The sequence below is a fragment of the Melanotaenia boesemani genome, chromosome 11, assembly GCF_017639745.1.
Source record: "Melanotaenia boesemani isolate fMelBoe1 chromosome 11, fMelBoe1.pri, whole genome shotgun sequence".
NCBI classification, from domain to species: Eukaryota; Metazoa; Chordata; class Actinopteri; order Atheriniformes; family Melanotaeniidae; genus Melanotaenia; species Melanotaenia boesemani.
In genome coordinates this window covers 19324979-19346647 of record NC_055692.1, presented here as the reverse complement: position 1 = coordinate 19346647, position 21669 = coordinate 19324979, and the positions used below count along the sequence as shown (strand labels likewise).

General features: G+C 39.1%; 1 protein-coding gene across 1 annotated transcript in view; it reads left to right on the top strand.

The window, feature by feature from the left end:
- The first annotated feature begins 14102 nt into the window (after positions 1 to 14102).
- The window catches only part of fam222a (family with sequence similarity 222 member A), a 47446-nt gene continuing 39879 nt past the window's right edge, over positions 14103 to 21669 (top strand). Inside the window, exon 1 of the mRNA XM_041999719.1 lies at positions 14103 to 15007. The gene's annotated coding sequence lies outside the window, so the exon portion shown is untranslated. The remainder of the gene's footprint in view (positions 15008 to 21669) is intronic.

Below are 21669 nucleotides of genomic sequence, written 5' to 3'. Positions count from 1 at the left end.
TTGACAGCAGCTAATTTTGTATGTCATACTAAGAATCTTACACACAGCAAAACAGTTGAGACCTTGAAAATGAGTTTGTGGTTGCTTTCAAACCGCCCACAGCAGGTGCTCTTATGCACAGATGAGAGTTCATCTTATGCTTACCCTTCTTTACAAGCTACACTGATTACAGAGATTAATTACAGTGTTTTGTTTAGTTTTTTTTGTTTTTTGTTTTTTTTTTAGTCTAGCATAGAGTCCCCCCCCCCCCCCCCCCCCCCCCCCCCGTTCCACGTTTACATAAAAACAACTAATTACATTCAATAACAAACTAAAATGATGATCACACTAAATGGACTGGCCCTATCTGGCTCCATCTGTTAAAACCACTGCCTCTTTTAAAGGGCTCTTCATTTTGACAAGTATCATTGAAAAATTCAGTCACCATGGCAACAGCAGACTCATTACATTTAATCCACTAATTGCTAACTAGCTCCACAATTGGCTCTAATTGCTTTGGGGACACAGTTAACCCCTTGGTTGGTATGCAGAGCCAGGCCACTTCTGCTGGAGTCGGACAAAGGCCAGAAATGAAAGATGCTGCAGTGGAAACCTTACCCTCAAAGTCCAACCCCTCTTCCTAAAAATGAAAAACAAAAATGGGAAAGGGGGAAAAATCCATCTTTCGCTTCCAAGTATCCCTATATCTCGTAGTCCAATATTAATTAATGGAACTGGTTGCTATGGAGATTGATCACCATATTCTATGTCAGCAGTATTTAAGTTAAATGGGTCCTAATGTTTGTTTGTTAATGGCGTCGTAAGCATTACTGGTAAAGGTCTTTTATTATCTCCTCAGCGTCTGTGCCAGCACCCGAGCCATTCAACAGGGGTATGTGTGGCAAACATCAAATGAAGAAATCTGCTCAATAAATTACATTTCTTTTGGCTTTCATGTTTACAGTGATTGGGATGCTGGGAGAGCAACAGTGACCTTACATGATAATATTATTACAAAAATGTCATACAATACAGAGGCTTTCAGGGTCTGCAATAAAAAAAAATCCTTGCTTGTGTAATGACTTGAAAAAAACAAAACAAATTACTTTATGAGGGACATCAAAGTGCTAACTACACATCTGCCACACTAAACAAAGGATTCTTTTATAACCAGGAAGAATCTTTTTTATTTATTCAGAAAAGATTATTATTAGAATCAGTATCATCCTTAAAACGACTCACATAACAGAATTGACTGTTGGATGATATGAAACATTCAAGATGACCAGTATGAATAGTACTTTTGATGTATGTGTGCATGTGTGTGTGTTCACATGTGTATGTTAGAGTACGTTTCATGTGTGTGTGTGTGCATGTGTATGAGTCAGGGCACTGAACAAACCCAAATCTCTTTGAAGAGTGAAAGGCTCAAAGGATGGAGAGGCAATCTGAGAACTTCACAGGCACAGAGGGGAAATTGCCTTGAACCTTGAGGTGTATGAAAGTGCAATTTGTGTCCCATCTGTTCTGCTTCCCTTCCATTAGGAGGAAGGGTGCACTAAGGCCACCGAGGAGAAAATGCCCCTGTGAGGGTCTCAAGGTACACAGAGGCTCTCACAGATTTAATTTGCCCAACCAGTCATCTGTTGGTTCACTTTTGTTCTCTTTATTATCATAGCTTTGATTTTTATAATCTTAGTTTACATATCTAACCATTTAATAAGAGAACACTGTTGTTGTTGTTTTTTTATCTGTCTTTTCCTTTTGTTTTTTTATTGAATATTTTTGACGCATGTCACTAAGGTAGCTTAGCCAATAAGTGATTTGGACTGTATTATTTCATGCCATGTTTACGATCTTCGCAAAAGAGATGAAAACATTGGCGAGGAGAAAAAAGAAATTAGAAAAAGCTTGTAGTTCTGTTGAGGAGTCTCTCCACCTTCACTTAATCTTGTCTCAGTCACATCATTTTGCACAGTGGCTAGGTTGACTCCCTTAACTTTTTGCCCTTTCTTTAGTAGGATTTGCATGACAGAAGCCAGGGGAGAAGTTTGTTGCCTGGGTAACAGATTGCCTCCATTTTCAGTTGGAGCAGAGGTGTTACTTTAGGAGTTGACAGCCATGGCATCAGAGATGAGATGGGCCCAATGAATATATATTTGTCTGTGCCAAGGACATAAAGTGGATAAGTGGCACCAAAAAGAACCACTATCATTGATTCATATTTTGAAAGCTGTACTGGGGTTGAAAATACTATGGAGACTTTAGGTCAGCTGTTAATTAATTTAGCTTGAGGAGATCAGCACTGTTACTATACATTCAGATAGAGATAACTAGCTTATTAACCAGGAAGCTTTACCACTTTATGGTTCTAGTAACGACACACATACGGTATAACGTCAGTGTTTCTCAACCTGCTTACTCTCATCATATTATAGTTACAGATTCAGGGTTTGGACATTTTGCATTAAGCCAAACAGGGTTTTTCCTGACACTAACCTAATTACTTTGGGGCCTTAACATCCATCCATCCATCCATCCATCCATCCATCCATCCAAAATTCCAATGGGTTGGTACGTCAGATGTTTCCACCCAGTTCTTGTGACCATTGGTAAGGGGGCTAACATAGATAGACCAGTAAATAAATTTTTTCTCCTTTCAGCCCAGCCCCCACTTCACCACAATGAACTGTAACCACTCCCTTCTTACTGCTGTTGAAGCCACAGTCCACCTGTTTATCTCTTGCTCGGTCTTACCATCGCTTTTGAACAGGATCCCAAGATACTTAAACTCCTCAGCTCCAGTGAACACTGAGGGTTATTGCTTGAAGAGGCCAGCAAAACCATATAATCTACAAAGAACAAATTTTTGGTTTTGAAGCAATGTATCCACCTCTCCATCAAAATACCTTGAGGTCCAGTTATTAACACAAAAAGGATTGTGAAAAGGGGTGGCCTGGAGTCAAACACATGCATCTCAACTTTGTTCCAAGTACACAGACACATATATAGACACAACAGGAACTCCATCTTCTAATGCCTTAAAAGGTGTTGTTGTATTTTTGATTGTATTTAAATGTATTTGTTTAAATGTTATGTTTTAATATTTTGTATTATGTTTTATTATTATGCTTTAAAAATATCTGGACCCCAGGAGCAGTAGTCTTCACTTTAGTAAAGACTAAGAAAAAAAAAAAAAAATCTGAAGTAACAATAGTCTCAAACTAGACTCTTACAGGAGTGTGTGCATCGGTGAGTGTGCGAGAGTCAGCGGTGTTTGTGTGATGTGAATGTGTAAATGTGTATGACTCTCTGGAGACAGAAAAAAAAAGATAAGCTCCTTTTTGCATTTGTGTGCATCATTAAAGAGCATGTTCACTTTTTCTTTTTTAAATACTAAGTGTCTTTATTTTTAAATCTTTTTAAATAGATATGTCAGTTTAGGTCTTTAGTATCAAGAAAAATAAATCTCATTTGAAAGGGATGAGATAAATATATATTCTTTAAAAACCTTGTATTACATTGTTTTATTCTGCTGTTGGGTTGTGGCACCTATTAAAGTATATGTTCACTCTTTTCTTTTTATTTTACTTACTTTATTTTACTTAATTTGTATCTCTTTATTTTGTTGTTTTTGTTTATAGTTTCATTGTGAATGAAGACAGGTAAATTCAGGAAATATACAATACATGAAATATTATCATGAAAGAAATTTCTGTTTATAAGGAATGATGTTGTATGTGCAGACAGCTCAACCCTTTGCCTGATGTTAGTGAATCCTAATAGCATCTTTCAGTAAAAGGTTTGTCTTGACAAATTGATCTCCGAGTGTGAAACAGGGAGTTTTCCCGCGAGACAACAACTCCTAAAACCCTCTTCACACATATACACTGCTAATTCAGCGGAAAGAACTGAAAAAGAATGTGAAATAGAAAAAAATGTTGCATTGTATGGGGGTATTAACAGTCAGACGGGGTAGTGGGCGCAGTTGCTGATTAGAACAACAGTGTAGACAGAGGAGAGTGCGCACAGTCTCTATTGCCAACTGTGAAACAAATGGCATCTAAATTGAATAATTCTGTCTTGGGGAGAAAGATGTGGGATTTGCACACAAAGACTGACTGACAGATAGAGTGAGAGGAGAGGCAGCCAACCTTTACCAGAGCTGCAGAGAAAAGACCGTAAATGGCAAGTTAGATTAATAGATTGGCAAGGTCTCACAGAAGATGGGATAATAATTCACCAAACAAAAGAAAGGCAGCTTTTCTGAGGTTAAAGTTGAGTGAGAAAGAAGGATGAAGATGGAAATATGAATATTGAATAACTCAGTCAAGACTCCTTTTGTGAAACAAAAAAAAAAAAAAAAGATTAAGAATGATGGGAAGAGTCAAAGGTTAGAAGCAGTTGTGGAGAAAGGCAGAAATGAATCAGGTGGGTGTACAAGAAAACTCTGAGAGGTGTGTGAACCATAGTGGAGCCAGAACAGCTGGAAAAAATGAGTATGTAATGCTTGACAGAGGTCAAGGTGTTATTATAATTCGCATCCAGCAATAACCTCTGTCAGTCCATCTTTTAACTGGCCGCTGACATGCAGACATGAAGCACCATACAGACATGTAAATGAACACCTGGAATCATCCGAGCTCATTTGGATCCACTTTCTTACAGAGTAATTTCAGCTGCACAAATACAAATCAGTCTGAAAGTCAATTATGTCATGGTGAAATGGGAAATGGGCTATTTAATTTTTACAAAGCATCCTATAAGTCCAACTAATTGCACACTGCTTATATCAGCTAGTTCCTCTTTCAGTGTGGAGTGACTGTACATTTTCAGCAAGCTCAGGCTCTCTGCTCAGATTTCATTCACGTTTTGTGCTTTAAGCTGGGTTGTGCTTTATAATGCAGACCTTTAACCTGTATTTTCTAGGGTTTGGCATGTGGTTAAGCACAAGATTGTTTTTTGTTTGTTTGTTTTAAGAATTTTTGAGCACTAGTGGCATTTATTGGAAAGTTGTTTGACAGGAAAAGGGGTAAGAGATGGGGGTGGCATATAGCAAAGAGACACAGGCTGGGATTTGAACACAGGTTTGAAAGAAAACATGTCCAGCATCAAACTCTTACAATACTGGGGCATTTAGCAGTGAAAGAGACTGATATTTATGTAGTTTCCAATCATAGATGCTAGCCAAAGTCCTTTTTAATGAACAGGCTAGATTGACATTCTAAAAAATATCATTAATTATCAATAGCAGCACTTAGAAAGATAGTTGCAAACAAAAATATTATATAAATTTAGGTTGACACTATTTGAATTTACCTTGGGGAGGTGCCTGAGGACACAAGAGCAAAGTTACTCAGTTTCACCAGCTATCTCTATTTTATATCTTAAAAGCAGGAAATGAATGATTTAGTGGTATCTTGTGGTGAAGCTGCAGATTGCAACAAACTGAATGTTCTCAGGTTCGTTATTCCCTTTCAAGCATGTAAGAAAAATTACTGTCACTCTGAAAAATGAGTAAAGCCTTCTCTAGAGCACGTGTTTGGTAATTGCTGATTTTCATCACTGTCACTGTCAACATCAACTTCAATATTGTAAAGATATTGTTATAATCTGGGCTTGCTATTCAGCTTCATCTGGGATGATTTGTATGATGTTAAGTAATTGGACCAAGAATCCAACAAGGCAGTTTGAGCAGGGTGATTGCTTCCAGGAGACAGCTCAGAGGTTGTCTCTAATGTGATTAGCTGTCCATTTCAAATTAAACACAAGCCAATAATGAAACCAGGGACAAAGTATCCCATTGTCCTCAGTTTTCTAAAGATATCCTCACTTCTGCTTCTTTCTTTACTTTGACAACTTTTGTTAAGCCATTCTTTACCAGCTGTCTTCATTTTAATAGACTGACAGTGGAAGACAGGTATGTGTGGTTGCACAGGCTAGGTGTGTGTTTTGGGGGGAGCAGGGTGGGTGAAAGAAGGGAGCGCTCAAATTCCAGTAACTCTGGGGAGCTGTCAGAACTGATAGTGCTCTATCACTAGCGAACGGAGGTGCAAAATTGGGCAGAGCTGAGCACTGTGCAAAGCAGAGGATGATGGTCCTTCTGTCCACTGGAGCTTGACTGACTGAGATGGAGGGACGTGGAAGGTGTTCAACCAGCTACCTCAGAACTTGAAATGAACGAGCCAAAGTAATTCAAAGAGCAATACAAGAAATTCAGAGTGCAGCAACTTTCAACAGTGCTGACAAAAAAAAAAAAACCAACCAAAAACTCAATTTTATGTGCTTTATTCATTAACGCTAATAACAAACTTCAGGTAGTACTGTTCCAACCAGTCTGTTAGATCTGCTACGTCACCATACCTAACATTAACAACTTATTTAATCATTTTCTTTTTAGAAAAAGAAGACGGTTACAACTCTTGTATTTATCGCCTAACTGTTTAGTTTGAGTTGGGACCTATTTTTTACCCCTTAAAAATATTCTTAAACATAGTTTCATTTAAAAAAAAAAATAATAATAATATTTTTTTACACTTTTTGAGTTGAATTTAAAGTGCCAGACTAGCTGTTTCCAGTAGTATGAAAAGCCCTGTTCATATCTGGCATTATTGTGCATCTTCAAATAATTAGTCTCTGCTGGACATGTGTCTCAGATCTCACCTCTGTGTTTTGCATGCAGATAAGTAGACTGAATTCTGGTGATGGGAACATAATCACATTAAAGTGTGTTCCTATCAAATATTAAAACTTTAAGTACACACGTGCACGTGCACACACATACACCAGAGTTAATCACAGCTTAATCACCTGCTCACCTGACCCAAATTAAAGGCTCATGCTTGTGCAGAACCTGGCTACAAAGTGTTGAGGAGATCTGCTTTATTTGAATCAGGTGTGTTGAAGCAAGAAAAAAACTAAAACTTGCTGGGCAGTGGGCTTCAAGGACCTCGGTTAAAGGGCCATACACTAGAAAGTATTAAAAACAGCTCAAATCAATACAGATTTCCACCACTATGCAGATGACTGTTACCTATACCAATCTACTGATAAAACCAACCAGTTGAGCTGTTAAGCTGCAAACATTTTTTTAACTTGAATAAAATGACTGTATAGAATCATTACCTTTCTCCCACTCTCACCGATAATAATTAAATTTGAGTTTCTCATTTGCATAAAAAAATCCTGAGATGAATTGGTACTAAATAAATAAAATTTAATATAAAATTAATATAACGGAATTGTATATTGTAGATCCAGCTTGTAATCAAGCATCCACATAGAACCAACCTTTCCCCCCCAGTTATTATCTGGACATACCTCAACCAGTTCTACACCAAAAATCATGCTAAAACTAGGCATTTAATGTTTCAAACAAACACTAGCTATGGTTACTGGACTTAATAAAGGATGGCCAGTTATTTTATTATAAATATTTTTTTAATAGGTTGTCCTTCAGTGTGCCCTAGGACACATACTGCATGCACATTCATAATGCTAATATGTGACTATATGCAGCCCAGATTACATCAGATTGTTCTTTGATCAGTCATATCAGTGACTGCATAAATCCTAATCTCCCTAACCTCTTCCACATATTCTCATTGTAGCCATGGGCATCACACAAATTTAATAAGGATGCAGTATACAGGTATAACATTCCTGTCTGGAAAAGATAAAACCTACATTTTGACTAACGAACTGACAGTTCCAGATTTGGAAAAGAAAGACAAATGTAGTTTGTCAAACTTTCTTTAAATTCAAGAGTAAACATCCATGCTTAACTTAGAATGATGCAAAGTCATGCAAAATGTATTAAGCCATGTAAACTAGCAGCAGTTTGTGAGTTTGAGTTGTGCTTGTTTGTTACAACAGTAAATAACAGGATAATCATGTCCTGTAGTGCTATGTTCAAAAGTAAACAACAAGCCAGCTAATTTGAGTAGGTTTAACATAGTCAGTTTTTATAATGAACACACTACATATTTGACACCCAATTAGAGAAAGTATGTAGTACTGAGACACAGTGAATAAGAAATACCTACTAATTGTTGGAGAGCCTCACAAACCATCTGTGCCCCCATGAACAAAAAAATCCTGGAATTGTGTGTTACACACATTAATCTATGTAAATGCCAGCTTATATTTAGGTTTTATATATATTAATTTGGATAATTATGTAGTATATGAATATTATTTAGTACAAACATATACATACCATGACTAGAAAATGTTGAACTTCAAACTTTCTTTCTTTCTTTCTTTCTTTCTTTCTTTCTTTTCAAGGTACTCTTGCATTCTTGTTTTAAACATGTTTTAACTAAAATTGCATTGACAAAGCTCTAAACTGTCAAACACAAGTACTGACATGATGCTGAGTTGTATATGAGCAGATCCACAATGTGAATCACAAAAACAATAGTTGTGTTTTTAGCTGCACTGCCTTTAAGATCAGCTTTTAGGAGAGAAACTGTGCTAATACTCCTTTTCAATGTGTTTTTGTGTGGGTATATCTCTTGATTTATAGCAGTATCAGTTAAACTGTTAAAATTTAAATCTTTGGATATTGTGGCAGATTTATTCAGATTAATTCCAAATAAGTAAAAGAAAGTTGGTAAGTGTGACTTTTTGTATTCTGTAGCACAGAGGGGATGACCAACAACATGAAAGGTGTTAGACTCGGTTTTATTTTCTCATGGGGTAGTGACATCTAGATGCGAGGACTTTTGCTTCAAAGCTTTCTATTTACTGGGACACAGTAAGGTGTAGAAAATTCAAACAGTCTGGGCATCTGCTTCAGATTTCTTCTATGATGAAGAAAAGCTCTACTAGATTTAACAAGCCCAGGTGAGACAGGGGTCACAGAGCACAACCTCCCTGCACTGACCACTTTTGTGTTTTACTGAGAGATGCAGGGACATGACAATATAAAATAAACACTGTTTTAGCTCAGGCTGTCTGACTGAAATTTGAGTGTTTCATTTCTAGCTCAGCTCTTCTGACATTCACGCTATAAGATTAACTTTTCTTTTCTTTTTTTCCTTTCTTTTAACAAATGTCTACTCATGAGTGCCAATCTTCAATCAATAAGTAAGCTTATTTCAAACATAAAGGGAACATTAAACTCTTTGCTTAGCCTGCCTGAAAACAGCATCCTGTGTGCATTCTGAGCCTCAGGGCACAGTATCATGTAGATCTGAACCACAAGTGGTAAAAAAAAAACTATGACAGGAACAAGTGACCATATTTATGTCTCTCTAAACCACCAACTGTTCAGTGAGACCTTGCTCTATTTAAAAATAAAACATATTTTCAAATAACACACATACAGAGATTGTGACAAAGTTGAATTAAATATAATGGGATTATTACACAGCTGTTGTAAAAGCAAGCAAGAAAAATGTGTCTGATTTCCCAAGCATTTCAATTAAAAATAACTTTTTAAGGTTGCCTCACAATCAAGGAAATGCAACATTAATCACACAGTTCTTGTGGATTTGAAATTACTAATGGCCTCAGAGGAGGTTAGGAGGTGTTGTAAAGATACCAAAGTTCGGGAGTAACGCTTCTCTGTCTGGGTCTGGGTCTTGTCTGCCGCAGTCTATGATCTCTGTCCTGCTTTCCCTCTCCTCTCAACAACATGTGCTTGTCAATATGAAGTCTCTTTGGAGACATCTGTTTACCAATTCCTCAAACTTAAAATATTGCAAAAGATGCTTTTCTTGTCAAGAGCCTTGCAACAGAAGGATTTGACAAATGCTTATGCATGCAGTATCATTGTAACAACCTATAACTTCACATTGGCTTGCTGTTGCACTGCTGATTCTGTGGTTTAAACTGTTGAAATAGTTTGATAAGTTGACTTTAGTATAGTCAAAGGTGCAGTGCAGCTTGGGTTTTAGTAGCTCTCTTGACACCCTTTGCTCAATCATTCAGTTCTTTTGTGTCACCTCTGTCAAACATTTACCACACCATGCAGATTAAACCCTGCCTAAAGGTGGTGTCATCCTTGCAACATGACTTCTTCTTCTGCAAGCTTTTCTTTTCCTATGCCTTTATTTTAGATTCTACATGCCTTTGCACCCACTCCACTTTTCTCTTCTTTCCCTGTCACCTTCATCTGTACCTCCCAATCTCATCTTCCACCTCTGTGTCCTCTAACCACTTGACACCTTTTCAGATTCATCCCCATCAGTTGGCAGACAGCGTGCATTTCACCCACAGGGCACAATGCAGCGATCCTCATGAATCAATGGCAGATAAATCAATGCTATCTCTTTTTTCCATGCCTCTGTTGCCATCGATTTTTTCCTCTGTTGCTTTACTGTTTGTGGAGTCTTGAACTTTGCTCAATTAAACTGAGTTCACTTTCAGGAACAAATTGTAACAGCGTAAGGCTTTCAGCTCTGAGACAGACACTAACGTTAGTGGTGGATGGTGCGTGCAAGAGCTTTATTTATGAGACACTCCATTCGGAGATGTAGCGGTGATTTTTGCTGAGGCTGAACCTGATTTTACTGGTAGTGTGAACTTTCTTTCTGATGAGGCATGCAAAAGGCTTGCCATAATTGTGAGATCTTTTATTCTGAGCCAGAGCTAATACCTAAAACAGAGACAAAGCGAATTTCCTTTTGATCATAGTTACTAAGAAAGAAGAAGGTTTAATTAGCATGTGAATAACCCTTGCTTTGGTGTTTTAGTGAAACACGCTTAGGTTTCTTGGCAGGGGACTATCTAATTATGATTTCAGTCTTCAGGCTCCAGATCATGTCAGAGGGAATAATTTTGGGAAAATACACAGACTAAGACATATAAAACAAAAACATTTAATATTGCTCACAGAAAAATATCCATTGTAATATTTTGCTTGTCTCTCTTATAAACAATTCATTGTTTTATGTGCCCTCATGCTGCCTTGGGGGTTGGAACAACTGAGTGTTTTTACAACATATTTGTGTCCAATCTTCGTATTGGGTGTACTCCAATCAAACTGCAGTAAACATACCTTGTAAGTTTGCTGAGTCATCTGCTTATCAGCTAATCAAATGGTTTATTTGCCTGTCTGCCTACCTCACTGGAATTACAACACAACTCTGGTTGACTATAGGTCATATTGTTGAACTCCACAGACTTTAATGTATACTCTATGGGGCCACTGCAATAGTAAAAGAGGAAGGAGTACTTATATTGAATAAGTTGGGTACTCTATTGTTCTGGAAATTTTACCTGTGTGGGAGCATGTGCTCAGTATTTATATAATTCTTTTTTGACTGTATGTGTGGATGTAAGACCTCATAAGATCCAATGAGTACATCCAGCATGTGCCTGTTTCTCTGTGAAAAAGCTACCATTAAAGTGCAAGTCATAGAGAAAATTTCAAAGGCAGAAGCCAGGACAGCGACATGGAGCTGCCAGGGATTGGTGAGCAATCAGATAGGGCAGAATTGATGACCTGGCTCAGGATGGATTTCTTGGAGCAGGCTGCCAGACCGAGGTAATACTTTCAGGCTCTTATCAGCACTGGCATAAGCTGAGTGCTGCATCACCCACTTCCCAGCGTCAGCTTATTATGAGAGTCCATGATGTGTGATTGCTTGTACTGCTTTTGTGTGTCCCAGGGTCGGTGTGCACTGGGCACAGTCACAAAGAAGAAGAAGAAGAAGAAGAAGAAGAAGAAGAAGAAGAAGAAGAAGGAGGAGGAGGAGACTACTGATGGCTTCAGTCAAATAAACTGCCCACTTCCCTACTGTTAAAATGACATTTTGCAAAAATAGGTGTTTTGCAAGGTATCCTGTGACTCATATTATGCTGGAAGTGCCTGTAATGGAATATATCATTCTTTTTTGAAAGATTTTTAGACAATTTAGAAGTTTTTAGTAAAAGATGAAAAGAAAAAACAGTGGGCAGGATATAAGTTCACAGGAATTCTTGTATTATTAATGCTGTTTATTGGGTTTACTAACTTTTCACCCATTATGATTTTACAGCAGTGTCCAAAAGTGTTGAGCATCCATTCTTTGCTGCAAGAAAAATGAGAAACATGTACAATTTGTTGAAATGCATTTATTACATAAATTAAATGTGTTAACATGAATGATATTCCATAAAGCAAAAAAAACAAAACATTTTGCACAATTCTAACCAGCTTTAAATCAATATTTGTTGATTTGTTGTGAGGGATCTAAGCATAGCATTTTTATGATACACACTCAAGATTTACCATATAAGGTTCTCTGTCCTACAGACTGGATTCACACACGAACATGTCTTCTATGCACACGAACATCCTATATGCAAACTCTATGATTGGAGGGTACAGGACTGAGGAATTTTCTTTGTTTAAACCCTATATAAGACAGAACTGTACATCAGGTCTTTAGGTCTTCGTTCTGGTTTTGGGATCTCCAGATTTTTCTGCAGAAATCTGTTTTGATGTCTGAACTTTTGTAATAAACTTCTTTTTATTATTCAAGTCAGCATCCAAAGCCATTTTTGCCTGAGGTTCAACTTTTCCACATCTCCTTATCAAGATGCATCAGTTGTAACCATTATTCTTCAATGCAGCTTGAACCCTCTAAAATATTGGCCTGCATTTGTTCTGTTCACCATCAAGACAATTCAATATAAAAGTAATGTTAAGGTTTGGTGGAGGATCACTCCATAGACCTGTTCATACCGATTTCAGTCTATTTCTAGTGCAAGCCTTTTCTGCCTGTGTCTCTATCCTTAGTATTGGTCTCTTGACAGCCATCCTTCCATGGAGACAATTTCTGATTCTGTAAATTGCACAATCCTGTTGCACAGGCTGGAAAATTTGGTTGGACCTTCGGGAGTGGTACTTAATTGGTTCAGGTGCTATTTAGAAGGTCTAAATTATTTTGTTACTATTGGTAGCTATGATCCAGATTGAGCGGTAATAGCTTGTGGAGTTCCCCAGGGGTGAGTTCTTGGGCCTCTTCTATTCAACTTGTATATGCTTTAATATCAATTATCACAGTTATGCAGATGATACACAACTTTATGTGCCTCTGTCACCAGACAACTGCAGCCCAACCACAGATCAAGTTTGTAACCTAGATGTGTTGATAGATTCAGATCTGACTTTCAATAGCTACATCAAAGTTGACACCAAGGCAGTTTTTTACAAACTCATAAAACATCAACAGAATTCAAAGTTTTGTTTCCCCAAAACACCAGCATAAACTCACCCATCTAATTTTTTAACTAGACTACCCAAAAAGAGCACTAAACCACTGCAGCTCATCAAAAACACTGCTGCTAGAGCTTTAACCAGGACTAACCAGGACAAAAGGCTACTGGCAAAGGTTTTAAAAATACAGTTTAAAACTGGCTCTATGTTTAACTGATTGTTGCATGTGGATATAACTCTGGTTTGGCCTTTGTGTTAGGTGCCTTTTTATGCTTGAGTGATTCATTAGGTTATTGTTAAGTGACTTAACACACAAAAAAATATATTAAAAAAAAAACATTCCTCAGAAAATAATCAGGTAAGGACTGGACTGAGAAAGTGAATAATCAGTCAGTCAACCAATTTGCTAATAGCATTTTCAAGTAAAACTTTCATAGAAATAAATTCATCTGACAAACAAGTCGCACAAGCCAGACCCACCCCAAGCGTTATAACACTGTTTTTTTTTTTTTTTTGTTTTGTTTTGTTTTTTGTTGCAGAGCTGCTTTAAAGCAGCATTTCCACAGCTTCGAGTGGATCACTGTTTTTTGCTCAAAGGTATTTAACAGACGCCTGCAGGTTTTAGTCCAGTGAGTACCATGAAAGGATGATGCTTTTAACCTCCGACCAGGTTGCTGGAGAAGAAAGATCAGAAACGCTGTGATGGTTGAAAGAATAATTAAAGATTTTAATCTGCATCCTGTCATGGCAATTTATATCAAACCTTTTTTCTTCTTCTGTGAATAAACAACGTGGTTTCAGACGCTTAGACGCCGAGCATCTCTATGGTAACAGTCCTCAATTACCGATGATTGGCCAACCCGTGGGAATGTTTCTATTCCCTCAGTACAGTGATTGGTCGGTGGGCGGTCTGAGCAGCCTGACAGTCTGCAGCGTTCCGGGTTATTGTCAGTCTTGGCAGCTCGGCAGAAGGGCAGGACCGCGTCCCGGAGCTGCCGAAAGCAGCTATCGCTTTATTCAGACGAAACGATTTCTTATTTGGTGAATATACCAAAGAGAATCTCTCTGAGCTTTGCTATCGAGGTTACTCTGCAACCTCATTTGGGAATCTGAGTCTGAAACGGGAGGCGACACATGTCGAAGAGGCTGCCGACACCACGGAGAAAGTGACGGACGGAGCAGAGCCTGATCAGCGGGAATTTACATCGCATCGCGTCAGTAAAGGATATTCCAGGCAGCTGCTTTGGCTCTGCCTTGATTCCTTTCAGGGTACCGTCATACAATATTGCCTAGATAATATCCCTAACATTTTCATAGTACATTTCACATAAGGTCGTCTGTAGTGATCAGGCGGACCCATGCGTAACAGCGGGAGATTTTGGAATACTGCATAGCCGTTCAACCACCGACTCTTTCAAACAAGGGTTTTTTTTTATTTTATTTTATTTTATTTGGAGGGATCTTCAAGCGAGAGAAAACAGCAAGCGGGACTCTTGACTTTGTTTCGGAGGCTAAACGCTGAAAACCCAAAGCGCACTTGGTGCGCAATCCTTCTGAAGACGCCTCTGAAATTGCCGACCTGCGCTCTTGCCCTTGACATAAATTTGGCAGCAGAGTAGAGAAAAAAGCAAAGCTTATTAACTTTGCATGCTAGAGGCTAGAGTGTGGAATCTAATTTGCAGGGTTACCGGTATATTTGCATACCATCGGAAGACGAGGATAAACTTAATCAGCATTTGACATCGACGAAGCAGCAGCTGGATTTTGGGGAAACGGAATGAATCCTTTTTAATTTGGCCCGCAGAAGTACGAGACAGATTGCTCAGTGAATGCTACAATCTGCATGGAGTTCTAGTCTGCACTAAGGAGCAATTTATGGTAAATATCTGCTACATTTTTGTTTCTCCAAGTCTTGCAGATTCGTTATGTTTTGGGTCTGTCTTTGTTACCGCGATTATAGTTTCTGTTAAGGTTCTCTGCAGTCCTCTGGGATGGTAAATAAAGAAATGCTAGAAAATAATAAATGTTTATAAATGTTCCCTTTTTCCTGAACACTGCTCATATAATGATGCCTCAGAATTAAACTCTTTGTTTCCATGCGTGACCCAGAATAAACGAAGTGTTGTAAAATCGACTTCTTACAGTGTCGAATAGCTTTAGGAACTGCTTTGATGTGTAATATTGGCCTTTTCAAGTATGGGTAGCAATTAAGTCTGTTGTAGAGGGCAATGCACCGCAGGCACCACAGACAGGGATGTGTGACACTGGAGGGGTTGCGGCTCAGAGCAAAAGGTGCGAATTTCCCGTCTGTAAGCCCCCGTGCGTCACTGCGTGTGGGAAGGGTGACTATATAGTCTGCTGCAATTAGTGATTTTTCACCCTGGAGTGTTAATGATATACAATCTATTTTTTTATAGCGTGTCTGCCTGTATAGCGAGACAGGCTTTTATCGAAGAACTCGTAAAATTCATGGAGATGTGTGCGTAATACTGTGAAACTTTTCACTTTATGCTCGGCGACATAGATGATGTTCTGTGCAGCACTGAGGTCTGGAGACAATTTGTCATTGTCCTGTAGGAATTCCTGCAAATTTATCCTGTGCAACAAAAGCCTCCGACTGAGTCAGAAGGATCTGATTATCGCGAATACGTTTGAAATTCATGATTTTTTTCATGAATATGAGCTGATAAAGTGTAGCCTACCCCCTAAACTTAAATCCTCACGGGTTGCTGAGGTTGCTTAGCAATATTTAGCTCCGTTGCTCACTGCACAGAGATGAGCTTCACATTATGCTGACTGTGCAGCGAAAAAGCTGCACACAGTATGTTTTATCATTAGACTACAAGCATCCTCCAAATTGATCTTCCTCACTGGCTCCAGTCATTCTCTGTCTAGAAGCCCCGCAGATAGGCGACTCGTTGAATGTAATATGGGCCCCTCCAGCAGGGCAGGCGCCCCCACAGTTAGGGCACCTGCCATAGAGCCTTCCTGGCTGTATTGAATAAAACATCCAGTGATGTATGAGGCAGGAGCTGCACCCGAGGGGGCAGAACTGCCTCATTTACTTCCTCCTCTCTGCGCCTATGACCTGCTGAGCAAATTGTGCTCATATTAGCTCTGTGGCTGCTTCTCACCTAAACAAATAGTCTTCCCAGCATAATGCTTGCCTTAACTCAACATGATGGTTGGACAAGGCAGGAGAGAAGGAATGGCAGAAAAAATACTTTAATATCTAGGTCACTGAATTACTTTTTTGGAGTTTGAAGTCCTTGTATTTTTTTCCTCGTTATGTTTGCTTGCTATTAGATTTAGCTTTCTTTTTAACTTTGGACCTTCAAGTGTCCTGCTGCGGACTCAAAGCTTTACTCACACTATATTCCTCTTGTTTCGACTGTGTTTGCTCTCATAATCTGAAAAGATTTGGTGACTTTAAAGGTTAAAAATACTTTATTTTTTACACTTTTATCCAAATTCTGCTTACACCAGCAATTACTTCAACTTTACTCCACCTGCTGATGAAATTAAGAACATCTTAATTACTTAAGTAAAATCTAATCTCCTGTACTCATTAAGCTGCCAGCAGTTGGATGTTGGAGAGCATATTTTAGCAACGCATTAACAAAAGTAATACACTAAGAGAAGCCTGGCATTTTATCAATTTGCAACTCAAATTGCATATCACTTTGATTGATTGATAGCATTTGGGTTCCTTACTGTATTCTTTGCTTATTAAAGTGCCCGCCTGAAGTGAATAAGTGAGCTGCACTCATGAATATCGTTAAAGTCGCTGAAGTTTAATTTCCTGTGCTGTGTATTAATCTTTTTTAATCCTTGCATGGTTTGATTGTCTCAACACCTTCCCAGAGGCAGCAAAACTCATTTTGGCACTTAAGATGACTAAAATAGTAGACAGACTTGTGTGTGTGTGTGTGTGTGTGTGTGCGTGTGTTTGAAAAATTATGTGGTACTCTATCTAGAGTCTAAGCTTGCATGTCCATTCTTATGTGAACTTTATTACTAAAAGTGGAGCTTTTATTCAAGCACATGATATAATATCCTTTAGACCAATTTACTGTCCACAGATTCCTTTTTATAGAATAATATCCTTTTAACTGGAAAATAACAATTTTCCTTTCCTGTCAAAGAAAAGACATCATTTTCTACATTAGTTGATATCATATGAAGCTCAAAGATTCTAACTTGGAAATATCATTGGACACTTAAAGGAACAATGTTTTCTCTGAAAGCAATGTCAACAGCAGCTCATTATAGCTGCCTGATCAAAGTGTTTCATATCATGAAAAGTCTACAACAGTCCCTGTTTTAACATTTCATGTGCAGCCAAACAAAAGAGATACTCTGTTTCTTGTGCTTTTGCATTTGTACATGGTTTGATATAGACTCTTGCACATCAATACCCAGGATGTGGCGACAGAGCATGAAAAGAAGAACATAAAACTAAAGCATTACATGCAAATGACTGTCGAAGCAAACAGAGCCCTCAGCCAGTCAATGTGAGTGAATACAGGTGAAAGAGATGTTCACTTTCCAGCTGAGATGATGGTGTTGTTGAGATTTGACTGGCAGAATCTGCAAGAATAGTTGTCTTTGGAGTTAGTGTTTGTTTCTGGATAGCACTACCATATGCTACGAGCACTTTTATGCTTGACACTGTTGCTGAGCTGTGGAGCTGCTGATGTAGATCAAACCAAACACTAACACTGTGACTGTTTTAGCTCTGACTCATTGACCCTCAGTCTCCTTGGCTGTACTGACAAAGTCAGATGAGCAGCTCTCATCCATTAGCTAAAACCGCTTATCATGTAGATGGTGGTAGATGGTCACAAGGGTCTGGAGCTTCTCCCGGCTGACACTTAGTGAGAGGCAGAGTACACACTGGAGAGGTCACCAGTCCAGCCTGATCCCAGCATTTTAACATATATTCACTTTCAGAAAAATCTGATTATTATACTGACCTGGAGAAAATAATTGAAATCACAAACACTCAAAGGGTACAGAAATCTTCAGTCTGTCAAGTTGTTAGAGTAGATTGGCAGCTATTTTAAATACAAATTCAAGCTTCCTGTTTTCATAAGCAGGAGCTTAAACATTCAAATTCAAGTGTGTTTTTTGTTTTCATGTAACTATACTAAAATAGACTACAGGCATGTGATTGCACACAGAAACTCCTGCTGTGTTTCTGATAGGAGGTGTACTGCTTGTTAGTAAATGTGTGGCCCTCTGCCCATTACTCCACTGATTGTTTCCTGCTATTTTGATTGTATTCAAGGGTTTACCTGGCCACTGTTCTGCTCATGAAGCTTTGGCAGCTCCTCATCAGGGTTATCTGCATTCAGTTAGCACAAAGCGGACAGCAGTGTCCCTCCGACCTCCTCCTTCTCCCTTCTCACCCTCTGTCAGCCTGAATGGAACTCACGTCTCACCAGGCCTCGAGGTTAATGTATAGTCTTTCATTCGGAAAGGTTAGGGGTGGCAAGTCCATTTTTCTTGTCTGTAAAGGCTCTTGCGCATGTGAAATATAGTGAACAGGAAATGTGCAGTTTATATGTGGTTAATGAGTACACTAGTATGGAGAGGCTTAGTGTTGTGCAGTTTATAGTTTGCTCCATAACTCAGCCAGAAAAGTGAGGGGAGACGTGTTCCTCCCAAAGAGTTCTTGGGGGAAGAAAGAAAATAAAGCAAATCTGACAAGCTCTCCAACAGCGAATTTGCTCTACTTAAAAACAATGCTGCTTTTGCCTTCCTCATGGTCACATTGATTTGTTCTGGGTGACAATGCAGGCTGCTGTGAAATCACCCCAGCACCATTGATCTCAAGGAGAAGAGGAGGAGAGGGAATGAGAGCCTGGCGACAGAGAGCAACATGGAAAAAATCCACAGCGTGCCCTCTTCAACCTTAACCAGTAATAAAATGAAGGCCTTGGTTACTATCAGATCAGCCCATGCTGTACTCCTCTAGCCGCTGTGTTGCGGTCTAGTCTGTGCTTTGATTTGTTTTGGAGGCCCGCACATGCTGTTTGATTTGCTATTGTGCCTCACCATGTTTCACATTATCAGCTGAACTCTTTATTGCCACTGTTTTCCACGCCAGAAGCAAGGCTGTTTTTATCTCATCCAGGCCTCTGATTAATCTTCCCCTCTATGCTGGTGTACTTTAATCTTGAATAGGAGATATCTGATTCTCCTCGGCTATTGAGGAAGATCAAACTTTAATGGAACAAGGAACTGCACATCATGCTAATCTCCATCTCTCTGCATTTTGGTTGACTGCTCTCCCTTGGGCATTGTAGCTTTCTGCAGGAGCAGGAAATACATCAGGCAGATAAGATGTTTTTTTCTTCATGCTTTGGTAATTTATTCCCTGTTGACAATGGCCACCACTTTACATCTCTGCTGTTTGATTACCTGGTTGAATGGAAAGCAGGTTAAAAATGAGGGAAATGATTGACACTTATAAATGATTGTCTATACGACCTAAACACATTAAACTTTTCCAGAAGTGTTAATTGGGGTTTGTTCACAGTTCAATCCATCCAGAGGTAATTAGCTATTGACCCTTTTTTTAAATTCTTTTACTTCCTCTGTATCACTGAATAATATCACACATTATGCCAACCAACATCTGGACTGCGACCGACTCGATCCATTCTGTTGCAAATGGATAACACTTATGGGGTGACATGCCTCCCACAGACGTTTTGTGTCTGTGACAAGAAGAGGCTATTACCCAATTCTAAGGCGGTTGCTATAAGGTAATGAAATTTCCACTGACTGGAGAAAACAATGTTGTCTGGTCTGGGCTATAATTGCAGAAGCCACCTCACCATTTTCCTGAGTTCAGCGTGAATGCAACACGATTTAATAAAACTCTGGAGATTTTTATCATTTATTGCCAGGCCTGGCAGCCGCGACAGAGAAAGTAAGCTGAGGCTTGCACAGATAAAACTCATTCAATTTACATGTTGAATTTTAACCAGGCAGGAGAACATTTACTGGAGAGCTGGCATATGACCCATAGGGAAATGTTTATGTTTATGTATAGGGCTTCTGCAGGTCAGCTATATTGTTAATATAAAACCATAATTTCCTTTATCTAAATGGAAGGGTTCCCAGGAATTTCTGTCATTTTCTCTTGTGATATTATTTGTGTCAGGATAGAGCTGAAAATCTAAGGGATATTAGGCCTTGAGGCCAAAGAGCTTCAGTGTGCCTGCTTCCACTCACATACAAAAACATAGGAACGTTGACATGAGGACATGTATGGACACACACACATGCACACACATACGCACTCCTAGCCCTGTTTTATTACCTCCTGCCTGCTGCTGGAATTGCTTTCCTCCCTCGAGTGAGCCAGGCAAAGCCGGCTTTATTGTGTTAACCTATTTGTGTGTCAAGAGCGATTGCAGCGTTCTTTATCTCTGTTTGTATTCGGACGGGGAGACGGCAGAGGGAGAGAGAATGGCGGAGGAAAGAAGGGGTGGGAGGGGGGGGGGGGGGGGGGGGGTTGTACAGCAGCCAGGCGAGCCGCTGGAGTTTAGACGGATGGCCGGTCACCTCGCTTCACTCTGGAGGATAATGACTGGTTGCTTAGCAATGACCCACCCCCACCACTTCCAGACTTGCATCCACAGTAATCACTTTTTTCCTCTAAAAGATTTCATAAATAATTATAATGCTGCTTCTCATTTTGTTTGGCAGAGCAGAATGAGGGTGTGAGTTGGAGATTTTTGTGTGGTGGTGCTTATCAACTCCTTTGACTTTTGTTGAATGCAGAATTGTGTTTTGTATACGTGTTTGTCAGCAGGTGTTTATATCTGCTTTGTTGGTGGAGTTGGACCAGGATTACGGCTAGGCCAAAGCTATATTTCCTGGCAGATACATACAGCTGTACAACCTTTGACCTACAAAATGCTGCAACAGCAACAATGTACTCAAATAGATGCACAAGCAAACCTTAAGCCACTTATTCATGTTCTTTTTATTTAAAAAATATGCAACCAGATGCTTATGAGCACTACTTCTTGTGAGCTCTTAGGTTTATTAACATTTTTATTGAGTTGAACAAATTGCTGACCTTTTGTGGCATAATGAATAGCCTGGCTCGCGCAGGACAAATTTGAGTTTTGGCACAAGTGACTGGAAAAAATTCAAGCTGTTTGACTCGTGATTTGCAGCATGTTTATTCAACATTTAATACTGCTGAGTGTTTTTTCGACATTTCAGCTCTTTTTTCGGCTCTTCTTTGCTGGTCTTTGTCATCGGCTAGGATGCAACTCTGTTGACTCTAATCTGCTCTGTTATCTTGCAGGTCTGTTTGAAAGAGGCAGAATAAAGGTATAATATCTGAACATGACCCCAATTTAAACTGCCTTTCATCACTAGCAGCCACTGATGTTGGCACACAGTCCAGAGTCATTTTAATGCTCAGCCAATTATTCTCAGTGGTTTTGAATGTAGATTTTTCCTGCTCTCTTTTATGAAAATGTAAAAAATTAATTTGGAATTCTCTGTGAAGT